Source organism: Raphanus sativus, chromosome 4 (assembly GCF_000801105.2).
Source record: "Raphanus sativus cultivar WK10039 chromosome 4, ASM80110v3, whole genome shotgun sequence".
NCBI classification, from domain to species: domain Eukaryota; kingdom Viridiplantae; phylum Streptophyta; class Magnoliopsida; order Brassicales; family Brassicaceae; genus Raphanus; species Raphanus sativus.
Window position 1 is genome coordinate 26,007,550 of NC_079514.1, and position 12,341 is coordinate 26,019,890.

The 12,341-nt window shown below is 43.4% G+C and overlaps 2 non-coding genes across 2 annotated transcripts; both read right to left on the reverse strand.

Moving 5' to 3' along the window:
* Window positions 1-351: 351 nt before the first annotated feature.
* Window positions 352-458, reverse strand: LOC130512125 (small nucleolar RNA R71). Its single transcript, XR_008945686.1, has one exon. It is a non-coding gene; the product is annotated as a small nucleolar RNA R71 (small nucleolar RNA).
* Window positions 459-6,087: 5,629 nt separating this feature from the next.
* Window positions 6,088-6,194, reverse strand: LOC130512070 (small nucleolar RNA R71). The gene has a single exon (XR_008945631.1). It is a non-coding gene; the product is annotated as a small nucleolar RNA R71 (small nucleolar RNA).
* Window positions 6,195-12,341: the final 6,147 nt, after the last annotated feature.

The window sequence follows — 12,341 nt, forward strand, 5'->3', positions numbered from 1 at the left end:
CGGGATTTGGTCTTAACTTTAATCTATTTATGCTTCTACTTTTATCTTTGAGTAGCATAGAGTCGTCTTCCGAAAGGAATTGTTTTGTTTATGTTTTGACGACAGGGAATCCCTTTCAATGGACTTCCTGCTGAGATACCGATGGACCACATCGAGCACTTTGAGAAGATGTGTGGTTTCACTAAAGCGAATGGAGTACCACCCGATTACATCAAGTGTACTCTGTTCCCTTTCTCTCTTGATGGGAAAGCTGCTCGCTGGCTAGATTCCCTACCCACGGGATCACTCACCAATTGGGAACAAGTCCGAGATGCCTTCTTGAGCCACTTCTACACGAAATCAAAGACGGCAGCTCTGAGACAGAAGATCGCGACCTTCAAACAGTTGGTAGACGAGCCGTTCTGCGACGCATGGGAGCGATTCAACGTCTACCGCAGAGAGTGCCCACATCATGGTTTTGAAGAAGACTATCTACTGGGAGTGTTCTACGATGGAGTAGGCTGGGTGTACATGAACGCTTTGAACTCAGCCAGTAAGGGAGATTTCATGACCCAGTCCACTCAAGGTGCCTTCGAGTTGATTGAAAACATGGCCTCAAGCTCAGCTGATAATAACCGCGAGACTGATCGCACTCAGAAGGTGAAGAGCGTTGATAACAGCAAGATTGATGAGCTCTCTGCCAAGGTCGATCAGCTGATTAAGAGCAACCAGAACCAGGTCTTCATCATGGAAGAATCCCCTCAGGATAAAGCTACCGCGGAAGGCAAATCAGAGGCAGATCAGTCAGCTGAGGATCAGCATGAAGTAAGCTATGTGAATGGGCAAGGATGGCAGTTCAAGAACTATCACCTGAACCCTAACGTGAGGAACAATCCCCACCTGTTCAATGCCCCTAAACCAGACGATAAAGCTCAAGGCAATCAGGGTCAGAACAGTGGATACCAAAGGCCTTATGGCAATCAGGGGAGAACCTTTGTCCTCAACCCAGCTCAGAACGCCCAGTTCCACAGCCAGAAACAGCCGGTTAATCAGCAGGCTGCACAACCGGCTCAGACTGCTCCGCATGATGACATGAAGAGCCTCGCAAACATGATGAGTCAACTGCTCCAAGGTCAGCAGATCCAGGGAAAAGCACTGAACCAGGTAACCAATGACATCAACACCAGGATGAATCATATGTTTCAATGACCTGAGTGCCAAGTAAGACAATGTCTCAAGCCATATGAGACAGATGGATATTCAGATTGCTCAGACTGCTGAGAGTGTGAAGAGACAGCAAGGAACTCTCCCTGGAAAAACAGACAAGAACCCCAAGGAGTGCAATGCAGTAGGTCTAAGGAGTGGAAAGAAACTGCCTGATCTAGATCCCAGGAGATTCACATCGGCTGAAAATGGGAAGCAGAAGGAGTCGGATCAGCCACCTAAAGCTGTACCCACAGATGAGGAAGAGGTAGAACAACCTATTGAGACTGTTCCGACTAAAGCAGAGCGACCCGCTGGGGTTGTTCCACCGACTGCAGCACCTTCTTCTGCTCGTCAGTATGTACCAAAAGTACCCTACCCTGTTCCAGCTAAGGCTACACGCAAGGATAAGGAAGAGATGAAGTGCAGGAAGATGCTGGAAGACCTAACTGTCAAGCTCCCTCTAATGAGTGCGATCCAGATGATACCATCCATGCGTAGCTTTGTGAAGAGACTGATCTCTGGGAAGATATCTGATGACAACGAGTTCATGATTGTCTCTAAGGAGTGCAGTGCGGTGCTCCAGAACAGAAGGATCAAGAAGCTGGGTGATCCCGGAAAATTTGTCTTCTCGGTTCAGATTGGGAGAACAGTCTTCTCATGCTCACTGGTCGATCTATGGTCAAGCATAAACCTCATGCCATATATTGTGGCTAAGCGCCTTGGATACACGGACATCAAGCCTACCAGGATGTCCCTAGTGTTTGCTGATCGATCTGTGAGGTCTCCAGTTGGAATCCTCGAAGATCTTCAAGTTCTGGTTGGGAACACACTTGTTCCTGCCGATTTCGTTGTTCTGGAAGTCGAGGAAGATTCAAATGATCCCCTGATCCTAGGCATACCATTCCTCTGCACTGTTGGAGCTATCATTGATGTCCGACAAGGGAAGATTGATCTCCACCTTGGAGATATTGTGATGAAGTTTGAGATGGATCAGATGCTCAAGAAGCCGATGCTGGATGGACAAACTTTCACTATCCAAGAAGATGGTGATCCGCTAGAACCGCATGAGGGAATGATCGAGGAAATTCTCACCGAGGATCCACTTGAACTCGCCTTAGTCAGAGCTGAAGCCGAGCAGAGCTTAGAGAGTGTTGATGCTGATGCCTATGCAATGTTCCTGGATACAGCCAGGAGTATTGAAAGGATGGTGGCAAATCTAAGTCTGGGGGAGAACAGCGAGTCCAACAAATCGGCTGGAACAACCGCGCCTCAGAACCCGTCTGTTCCGGCAGCTCAGACCGATGACTCATGGAGCGAGCTGAAAGCTCCAAAGGTAGAGCTCAAATCCCTTCCCAAGGGACTCAGGTATGCATTTCTTGGACAAAATTCTACATATCCTGTCATTGTGAATGCTGACCTGAACAATGCCGAGACTGCTCTGCTTTTGTGTGAACTGAGAAAATATCGTAAGGCATTAGGTTATTCTCTAGCTGACATACCTGGCATTTCACCTGATCTGTGCATGCATAGAATACACCTGGAAGATGAACCGATGACTTCAGTAGAACATCAGAGGAGGTTAAACCCAAATCTAAAAGATGTTGTAAAGAAAGAGATAATGAAACTTCTAGAAGCAGGTGTGATCTATGCGATCTCTGATAGTAAGTGGGTTAGTCCTGTGCATGTAGTACCTAAGAAATGTGGGATCACTGTGGTAACCAATGAAAAGAATGAATTGATCCCTACTAGAATAGTCACTGGTCATCGCATGTGCATTGATTTTCGTAAGCTTAATGCTGCGACTCGTAAGGATCACTTCCCACTTTCTTTTATTGATCAAATGATTGAGAGATTGGCTAACCACCCTTACTATTGCTTTTTAGATGGTTATTCAGGTTTCTTTCAGATTCCCATCCACCCAGACGATCAGGAGAAGACGACGTTCACATGCCCTTATGGAACATATGCATACAGGAGGATGCCCTTCGGCTTGTGCAATGCTCCAGCGACCTTCCAACGCTGCATGATGTCGATTTTTACTGATCTGATCGAAGACATAATGGAGGTTTTCATGGACGATTCCAGCGTCTATGGAAGCTCCTTTCATGTTTGTTTGTCAAATTTCTGCAGGGTGCTGAAGCGATGCGAGGAGAAGCATCTGGTGCTGAACTGGGAGAAATGCCACTTCATGGTCAGAGATGGGATTGTTCTGGGACACAAGATATTAGAGAAAGGCATTGAGGTGGACAAGGCAAAGATCGAGGTCATGATGAGTCTGCAACCACCAACTTCAGTGAAGGGAATCAGGAGTTTCTTGGGACACGCTGGTTTCTATAGGAGGTTCATCCAGGACTTCTCTAAGATCGCGAGACCACTCACTCGGTTGCTCTGCAAAGAAGCTCAGTTTGCCTTTGACAGCGACTGCTTAGCCGCATTCCACACGATCAAGGAGGCTCTAGTGAGTGCACCAGTGGTCCAACCTCCAGACTGGGATCTCCCTTTTGAGATCATGACAGATCCAAGTGATTTTGCAGTGGGAGCAGTCCTTGGACAGCGTAAAGACAAGAAGCTTCACGTGATATACTATGCAAGCAGAACCTTAGATGAAGCTCAGTGCCGATATGCAACCACAGAAAAGGAGCTCCTTGCCATCGTGTTCGCTTTTGAGAAGTTCAGATCCTATCTGGTTGGATCAAAGGTGATTGTGCACACAGACCACGCGGCTCTCAAGTACCTACTCACGAAGAAGGATGCTAAACCGCGGCTCTTAAGATGGATTCTCTTGCTCCAAGAGTTTGATCTGGAGATAAGAGACAAGTGATATCTTGCATATTTACATGTTTTTAGCTTTCATATCTTATGCATTTTGATCATATAGCTTAGATTTTAGTGTCTTTAGGATCCATATTGCATTCATATGTCCCTATCAGGTGTTGGAGCATACTATGAGATGATGTGAAGTGTTTAAGAGCTCAAAGATCCAAAGGAGGTGAAGAATAAAGCTCAGCAAACCAAGTACTCTCTTAGACTCGACTAGACCGGAATGTCGAGACCGGAGTCACCATGCCGGGCGTGAAGAGACAGGACCGGATTGTGAGGACCGTGAAGTACACCCCGGGCGTGAAACCATGGACCAGGATGCAGGACCGGGATCACCATGCCGGGCGTGAGGCAGCTTGGGTGAGAGAGTGGTCTAGGCTGGTTTTCTCAAACCGGTCTGGTTCGACCCAATTCGACCTTGGGTCATTTTTAAACACTATTTTGAAGTTCTAATTAGCCTTATCCAAGGGGCACTCTAGTCTTTTATCCTATGTGTCTCTATTTACCCTAAACCTAAGTATAAATACTTGTAATCTCCATTTTGGAGGGATTATCTTATTTTCTCTTAAGAATCACAAAACCTCTTTTGGGTGAAAGTTCTTCCCCTTTGTTCTTGTGTTCTTGAGTGTTTATAATTTCATTTCTTATTGATCTTTCTTAAACATGATTAAGCTTGGAAACCTCATGGGTTCAAGAGTAATCATGGTGATTAGTGAGTAGATCCACTTTTGGATTCATGGGTTAGGGAGATCATGGGTGATTAGGCTTGATCTAAGGTGTTTAGGTATAGATCCTTCTTATTCCTTGCTAGTAGAGTGATTTTAATGCTTCTTTAGGGTTGGCCTCCTTAAAGTTGAGTTCTAGACATTTCCCACCCACAAGGTGTTCGATGAAATGTCTGAACCAACTCTCCTAAGCTTTTAACATACTCTACCAAAGAGATTTGTTGTTAAAGGTGTTAAGATGGCTATTAGGCTTATTGTTAATGATTGCTTCCTAAACATTCAACCTAAGAGATTAGATGCTTGAGTTTTGGAAGCAAATGAGCATTCGTCTAGAGATAGAGTTTGTTTAGTCTTGTGTCTAGGCCTAAGGTAGATAGATTGATTGAAATCTGGGACCTTAGTTTGAGTTTGATCACCCAAAGTCATATTCCCTTATCCCCATGAGTCCTTTACTCTCATAATCTAAACAAAGTTTCTTGCTTTATTGCATTTTTATTCCTATTTTAGTATAATCTCTCAGCTTATCTTGATAGCATTTAGCTTAAGCATGGTCTTGCATTCCTAGTGCTTCGCATTCTCTTAGAATTGGATTGACATCCTTTATACTTCAACATTTGAATAGGATCTTAGCAAAATCCTGTAATCAAATTGGCGCCGTTGCCAACTTCTAAGTTGATTGTGACATTGGGATTTAGTCATTTGCTTGAGACTAAATCATTTTTATTTTCTATTGTGATATTGCTTCTTGCCTTCTTTCTTTCTTTGACTTTTCAGGTGTATGAACTTGAGGAGCAGAGGTTCATCAAGCCTTGTTTCCATTGTTGAAGACATTTCTGCACTTGAGAGGGATATTGTGAGAAAGAGAAGGGAAGAAGAGCAACAGGCTCACATTCAGAGGTTGGGTTTTGATATGGAGAACCTGCCTCAAGATAGAGCTGCTGAAGATGGTCAAGGAGCTGCCAACCTTGGACCAAGACATCCACAGCGCCAAGCTAGAGCAATTGGTGCCCATGATCAGCCTAACATCCATGGAAATAGGGCTGGCATTAGAGCACCAGCTGTGGAGAACAACAACTTTGAGATCAAGTCAAGCTTGATCAACATGATCCAAAGCAACAAGTACCATGGGCTTGCTTTGGAAGATCCTCTATATCACTTGGACAACTTTGATCGGTTGTGTGGCACCATCAAGATTAATGGTGTTTCTGAAGATGCATTAAAGCTTAGGCTGTTTCCATTCTCTTTGGGAGATAAAGCTCACACATGGGAGAAGGGTCTCTCAAGAGATAGCATCCGGACATGGGATGAGTGCAAAGAAGCCTTCCTCACCAAGTTCTTCTCTAACTCAAGAACTGCAAAGCTTAGGAATGAGATTTCAGGATTTCAACAAAAGAATCTTGAAGGTTTTAGTGAAGCATGGGAACGATTCAACAGCTACATTGCTCAGTGTCCTCATCATGGTTTCAGCAAGGAGAGCTTGCTTAGCACTTTCTACAGGGGAGTTCTACCATCTTGCAGAAACAGGCTTGACACAGCTAGCAATGGTTTCTTCTTGGGCAGAACCGAGCAAGATGCAGAGGAACTGGTGGAGAACATTGCAAAGAGTGATTCAGTCTACAATGAGGAGAATGATAGAGCCAACAGAGGAGATGATCAGCAAACAAGGAAAGACATCAAGTCCTTGCAAGAAAAGTTAGACTTGGTTCTTTCAAACCAAGCTAAGAAGGAGCAGGTTAGCTTTGTTGGTGATCCTAGTCAAGAGGTCCCTCCTAAGGTGAATGAGGTTGATGGTTTGGAAGGGCAAGAGGAGCTTTGATTCATCAACAACAATGGTACTTGGTACAAGAAGGAACCTAACTTTCAGTACAACAAATACCAGCCTAGGCAAAACACACCTCCTGGTTTTGGGAACAACGGCAATCAGTCCACTCAAGCTCAAGGAAGCTCTTCTCAAGCTACAGCTCCTGACTCAAGTATGGAGTCAATGTTCAAGCAGATAATGGATGCTCAGTCTAGATTAGCAAAGGACATTGGCCATGAGTTCCAAACCGTGCACTCCAAGATTGATACTAGATATACCGAGCTGAACAACAAGTTCCTAGTACTTGACTCTCGCTTCAACGCTTTGGTGAGTCAGGTCGCCTCTATGCCATCATCTTCCAAGAGCCAATGGGATTACTACCAGGGAAACCAGATAAGAATCCCAAGGAGTCTTGCAATGTTGTCATCTCTACTACTTCTTCAAAGATTGAGCTGAGTGATCATGAGAAAGAGGTGGATGAGATTGAAAGACTCTTGCATGGAACAGAGATTGTAGCAACAGCTGAAGCATATATGGTGGATAAGGCTATGGAAAGGGTTCAGGTACAAGCTGAAAGGAAAGTTGAAGCAATAAATATGCAGAGAGCTGAGACTAGGGCTGAGAAACAAGTTGAGAAGAGAGCTGACCACAAGCTAAAAGCGGCCAAGCTAGAAGAAGCTCCTAAGGTTGAGCCACCACCATATGAGGTCCCACTCCCATTTCCACAAAGGGTCCTCACCAAAGCTCAGAAGAAGGTTATCTCTAAGTTCAGGAAGGACCTAAGTGATGTTGGCGTCAAGCTTCCAGAGATCTCGGGTATGCGTGAGGCTCATGTCCAAATGCTGCTCATCCAGGACATTCTCACTCACAAAGAAGAAGTAGCAGAGCTCCTGAACATCTCAACACTGCTGCTTGACCCACCAGTCCCTCCAAAGTCTCTTCCTAAGCTTGGACACCAAGGGATGTTCACTTTACCTTGCTCCCTTGGTCAGCTCACTCTTAAAGATGCTCTTGTTGATTCTGGTGCTATTGTGAATGTAATCTCAATGGAGATGGTGAAGAGTATAGGGATTGAGAGTATGGAACCAGACAAGTCTTCACTACAGTTTGGGGATTCCTCTTCTACAACCCCACTTGGTATCATTAAAGACTTCCCTTTGAAGATTGGAGCATGCACCATTCCCATTGACCTCACTATCCTTAACATGGCGACTGGGAAGAGAGTTCCTTTGGTCTTGGGCACACCTTTCCTCACAACAGTTGGAGCTTGCATTGACTTTCCTAACAAGAAGGTCACTCTTATGAATGTGAACAAAAATGTCTCCTACCCATTACAACCTCCATTGGATGCTGGCTATTGTGGGACAATCACTTTTGGCCAAGAAGCTGATAAGAAGCCCCAAGATGAAGTTGTTGTTTGTGAGACAAAAGGTCTCAATGGAGAGACTTTTAAAGAGTTGTGTGTTGAGCACTTGGAAAGTGCTAAAAAGGAGGGGATGAGTGGAACCTCAAAGGCCACTCATGGCAAGAAGAATTTGCTGCAAGAAACTCATCCTCCATCTCTTGATATGATCTCACACACTCTCACTCTCCATCCAATGAAGCTCAAGGATGGTGTCATTGAGTACAAGCTCATGTGTAAGGGCAAGTCAAGGCCATTCTCAAGTGCAAGAGCCATCATCAACCCTCAGCTCCAAGATGATCCACTCAAGCTTCAAGAACTCCTCTCTCAGGTCCTCACCATCACTCTTGAAGGTGGGAAGGACCCTCCCTCTCACTAGCCATAAGAAGGAAAGTCAAGCTAGAGACTTCAAACAAGCTCACTTGGGAGGAAGTCCCATGACTATCCATGTACATATGTCTTTTGGATTTTCATTTCAAAGACCCATGGAAGAAGGAGGGCGACCAGACTCAACTCTGAGGCATCAGCCTCTTCTCACGCTCCATAGAGGTACTCCACCACCTTCCATTGTATATACCATTTCATATTGCATTTAGATTTTCCCTTAGTCATCTCTCTCCACTTTTCACACAAGAGACTGTGTGAATTAAGTGTGGGGGAGGTGCAAGTTGCTGATGTTCTTGTGTTTTCTTGTCATTTAGCATGCATTGTATATAGTTATTGCATAGAAAACCCATAAAATTTTGAAATTTTTTGAAAACACACAAAAAGAAGCATTTAGTTGCCTCATTGGCATTTTAGGATTGAGTCTAGAAGCATTCATATAGGTTGCATTCATACATAAGGGGATGATTTTACCTTGTAAAGATGCTCATGCTAAGTTCTCATTTTGGCAACCTTTGTAATCATGACAACTAGATTGAGCATTCTCTTGATAGCTTGTAGACTTTGTGCCTTGAATGTCTCTTGCTTATGGTCCTTTGTGTGCTGAGTCATGGCTTATACACACTTGAATTGTCTTATCCTTCTTGTCCAATCTTTTTGACAATTTCAAGTGGCACTTCACACCCTGAACCCAAAGCTTTCTTTCAAGCCTTCATTGTTTGTTGAGTGAGGTCTTTTTGGAAAGCTTTGCATGTGCATAATGTTGAGAGTATCGGGGTCGACAATGCTTAGTCTCCATTCTAGCTAGATTAGACACATCTTTGTCTAGCACTTAGGATTGGGTGGTGAGTGTTGTTGACTTTATCTTTGGGAGTATGGTTTGGTTAAGAAAGAGAAGATTAAACTTTTAGAACTCTAAGAGTGATTATCTTGTCTCAAGGGATTATAATTTGTGATCCTTAGCTCAAAGCATTAATGACTTGGCCCCCAAATAAAAAAATAAAAAAAAATAAAAAATGTGAAAAAGGGGGCTAGCAAAGTTTAGAAAGAGCTAAGTTGAATCTAAAAGTGTAAATAAAAAAAATCCCTTGATTGACTCCATAAAAGAAAAGAGTTCTATTTAAAGAAGTGTTTGGAGTTCTTTGGGATATCTTGGTGAGTGATGAGAGTTGGGTTTTGGCATTTGAATTTGAAGTTTGAACTTGTATATGTATGGGGAAGGGTAGAACAATGGAGATTGAGCATTGTATGCATGAGTTGATCCCTTTCTTAGATATATTATGTGCATTACCAAAGCTACTTTGTTTTGAGAGTAAACAACCTTCAAAGATTGTTTTGAACTTCTTATTTCATCATTGAACAAAAACATTTCCTTTCCAAACCAAATGACTTGGACCTTTTGACCATTTGCAAGATTTTCTATTGAGTTTTCTTAATGATTGTTAGAGAGTTGTTGGATTTGGGTTTGTGGAATCATAATGATGAGTGTAGAGATCAAAAGAGTTGAATAGGCCTAGAGAAGTTAGAGAAGAATGGAAGTTTTGCTCTAGCTAGTTGTTATGATTATGCAAGGTTGTTAGGATGAGAGCTAAGAAGAGCATCTTTTGGTTATGAAATCCCTGTTTTCAAACCTCTCCTCCTTGGTTCTTGAAAATTTACTTGAGGACAAGTAAAGGACTAGTGTGTGGGAGTTGATATCTTGCATATTTACATGTTTTTAGCTTTCATATCTTATGCATTTTGATCATATAGCTTAGATTTTAGTGTCTTTAGGATCCATATTGCATTCATATGTCCCTATCAGGTGTTGGAGCATACTATGAGATGATGTGAAGTGTTTAAGAGCTCAAAGATCCAAAGGAGGTGAAGAATGAAGCTCAGAGAACCAAGTACTCTCTTAGACTCCACTAGACCGGAGTCACCATGCCGGGCGTGAAGAGACAGGACCGGATTGTGAGGACCGTGAAGTACACCCCGGGCGTGAAGCCATGGACCGGGATGCAGGACCGGGATCACCATGCCGGGCGTGAGGCAGCTTGGGTGAGAGAGTGGTCTAGGCTGGTTTTCTCAAACCGGTCCGGTTCGACCCAATTCTACCTTGGGTCATTTTAAACACTATTTTGAAGTTCTAATTAGCCTTATCCAAGGGGCACTCTAGTCTTTTATCCTATGTGTCTCTCTTTACCCTAAACCTAAGTATAAATACTTGTAATCTCCATTTTGGAGGGATTATCTTATTTTCTCTTAAGAATCACAAAACCTCTTTTGGGTGAAAGTTCTTCCCCTTTGTTCTTGTGTTCTTGAGTGTTTATAATTTCATTTCTTATTGATCTTTCTTAAACATGATTAAGCTTGGAAACCTCATGGGTTCAAGAGTAATCATGGTGATTAATGAGTAGATCCACTTTTGGATTCATGGGTTAGGGAGATCATGGGTGATTAGGCTTGATCTAAGGTGTTTAGGTATAAATCCTTCTTATTCCTTGCTAGTAGAGTGATTTTAATGCTTCTTTAGGGTTGGCCTCCTTAAAGTTGAGTTCTAGACATTTCCCACCCACAAGGTGTTCGATGAAATGTCTGAACCAACTCTCCTAAGCTTTTAACATACTCTACCAAAGAGATTTGTTGTTAAAGGTGTTAAGATGGCTATTAGGCTTATTGTTAATGATTTCTTCCTAAACATTCAACCTAAGAGATTAGATGCTTGAGTTTTGGAAGCAAATGAGCATTCGTCTAGAGATAGAGTTTGTTTAGTCTTGTGTCTAGGCCTAAGGTAGATAGATTGATTGAAATCTGGCACCTTAGTTTGAGTTTGATCACCCAAAGTCATATTCCCTTATCCCCATGAGTCCTTTACTCTCATAATCTAAAGAAAGTTTCTTGATTTATTGCATTTTTATTCCTATTTTAGTATAATCTCTCATCTCATCTTGATAGCATTTAGCTTAAGCATGGTCTTGCATTCCTAGTGCTTCGCATTCTCTTAGAATTGGATTGACATCCTTTATACTTCAACATTTGAATAGGATCTTAGCAAAATCCTGTTATCAACAAGAAAGGGGTTGATAATAGAGTAGCAGATCATCTCTCCAGGATGAAAGTGTCAGATGAGACAGTTCTTGATGAGGAACAACCGATGGAGTACGTCAATGCGATTGGTCTGCGCAACATGGAACAGTCGTCACCTGTCATCAAGGACTGTTCCCGCGTAGAAGGAGCATTCGTTGCAGTGATCCAGAAGGAGTACCCGAACCTTCCATGGTTTGCTGAGATTGCCAACTTCTTGGCAGCTGAGAAAGAGCCTTTGAGGTTCACTGGGAATGAGAAGAGGAAATTTCTAAGGGAAGCAAGGCACTACTTCTGGGATGAGCCGTATCTATATCGGCAAGGCAAAGATGGGATCTTCAAGAGGTGTGTTCCAGAGGCTGATATTCCAGGGATCCTTCACCACTGCCACGGTTCCTCTTATGCTGGTCACTTTGCCACCTTCAAGACAGTTTCCAAGATCCTCCAAGCCGGTTTCTGGTGGCCCACTATGTTCAGAGATGCTCACGCTTTCATATCACGATGCAATTCATGCCAAAGGATGGGGAGTATAAGCAAGAGAAACGAGATGCCTCAGAACTACATCTTGGAAGTTGAAGTGTTCGATTGCTGGGGGATCGATTTCATGGGACCCTTCCCAGTTTCTCACAAGAACGAGTACATCCTAGTTGATGTGGACTATGTCTCCAAGTGGGTAGAAGCGATTGCTAGTCCAACCAATGATGCGCGAGTTGTAACCAAGATGTTCACCTCCATCATCTTCCCAAGATTTGGAGTGCCTAGAGTGGTTATCAGCGATGGTGGAACTCACTTTATCAACAAGTTGTTCTAAGGATTACTGAGCAAGAATGGTGTGAAACACAAGGTTGCAACCGCCTATCATCCCCAAACAAGTGGTCAAGTGGAAGTTTCCAACAGAGAGATCAAGAGCATCCTGCAGAAGACTGTCAACACCACCCGCAAGGACTGGTCCCTTAAG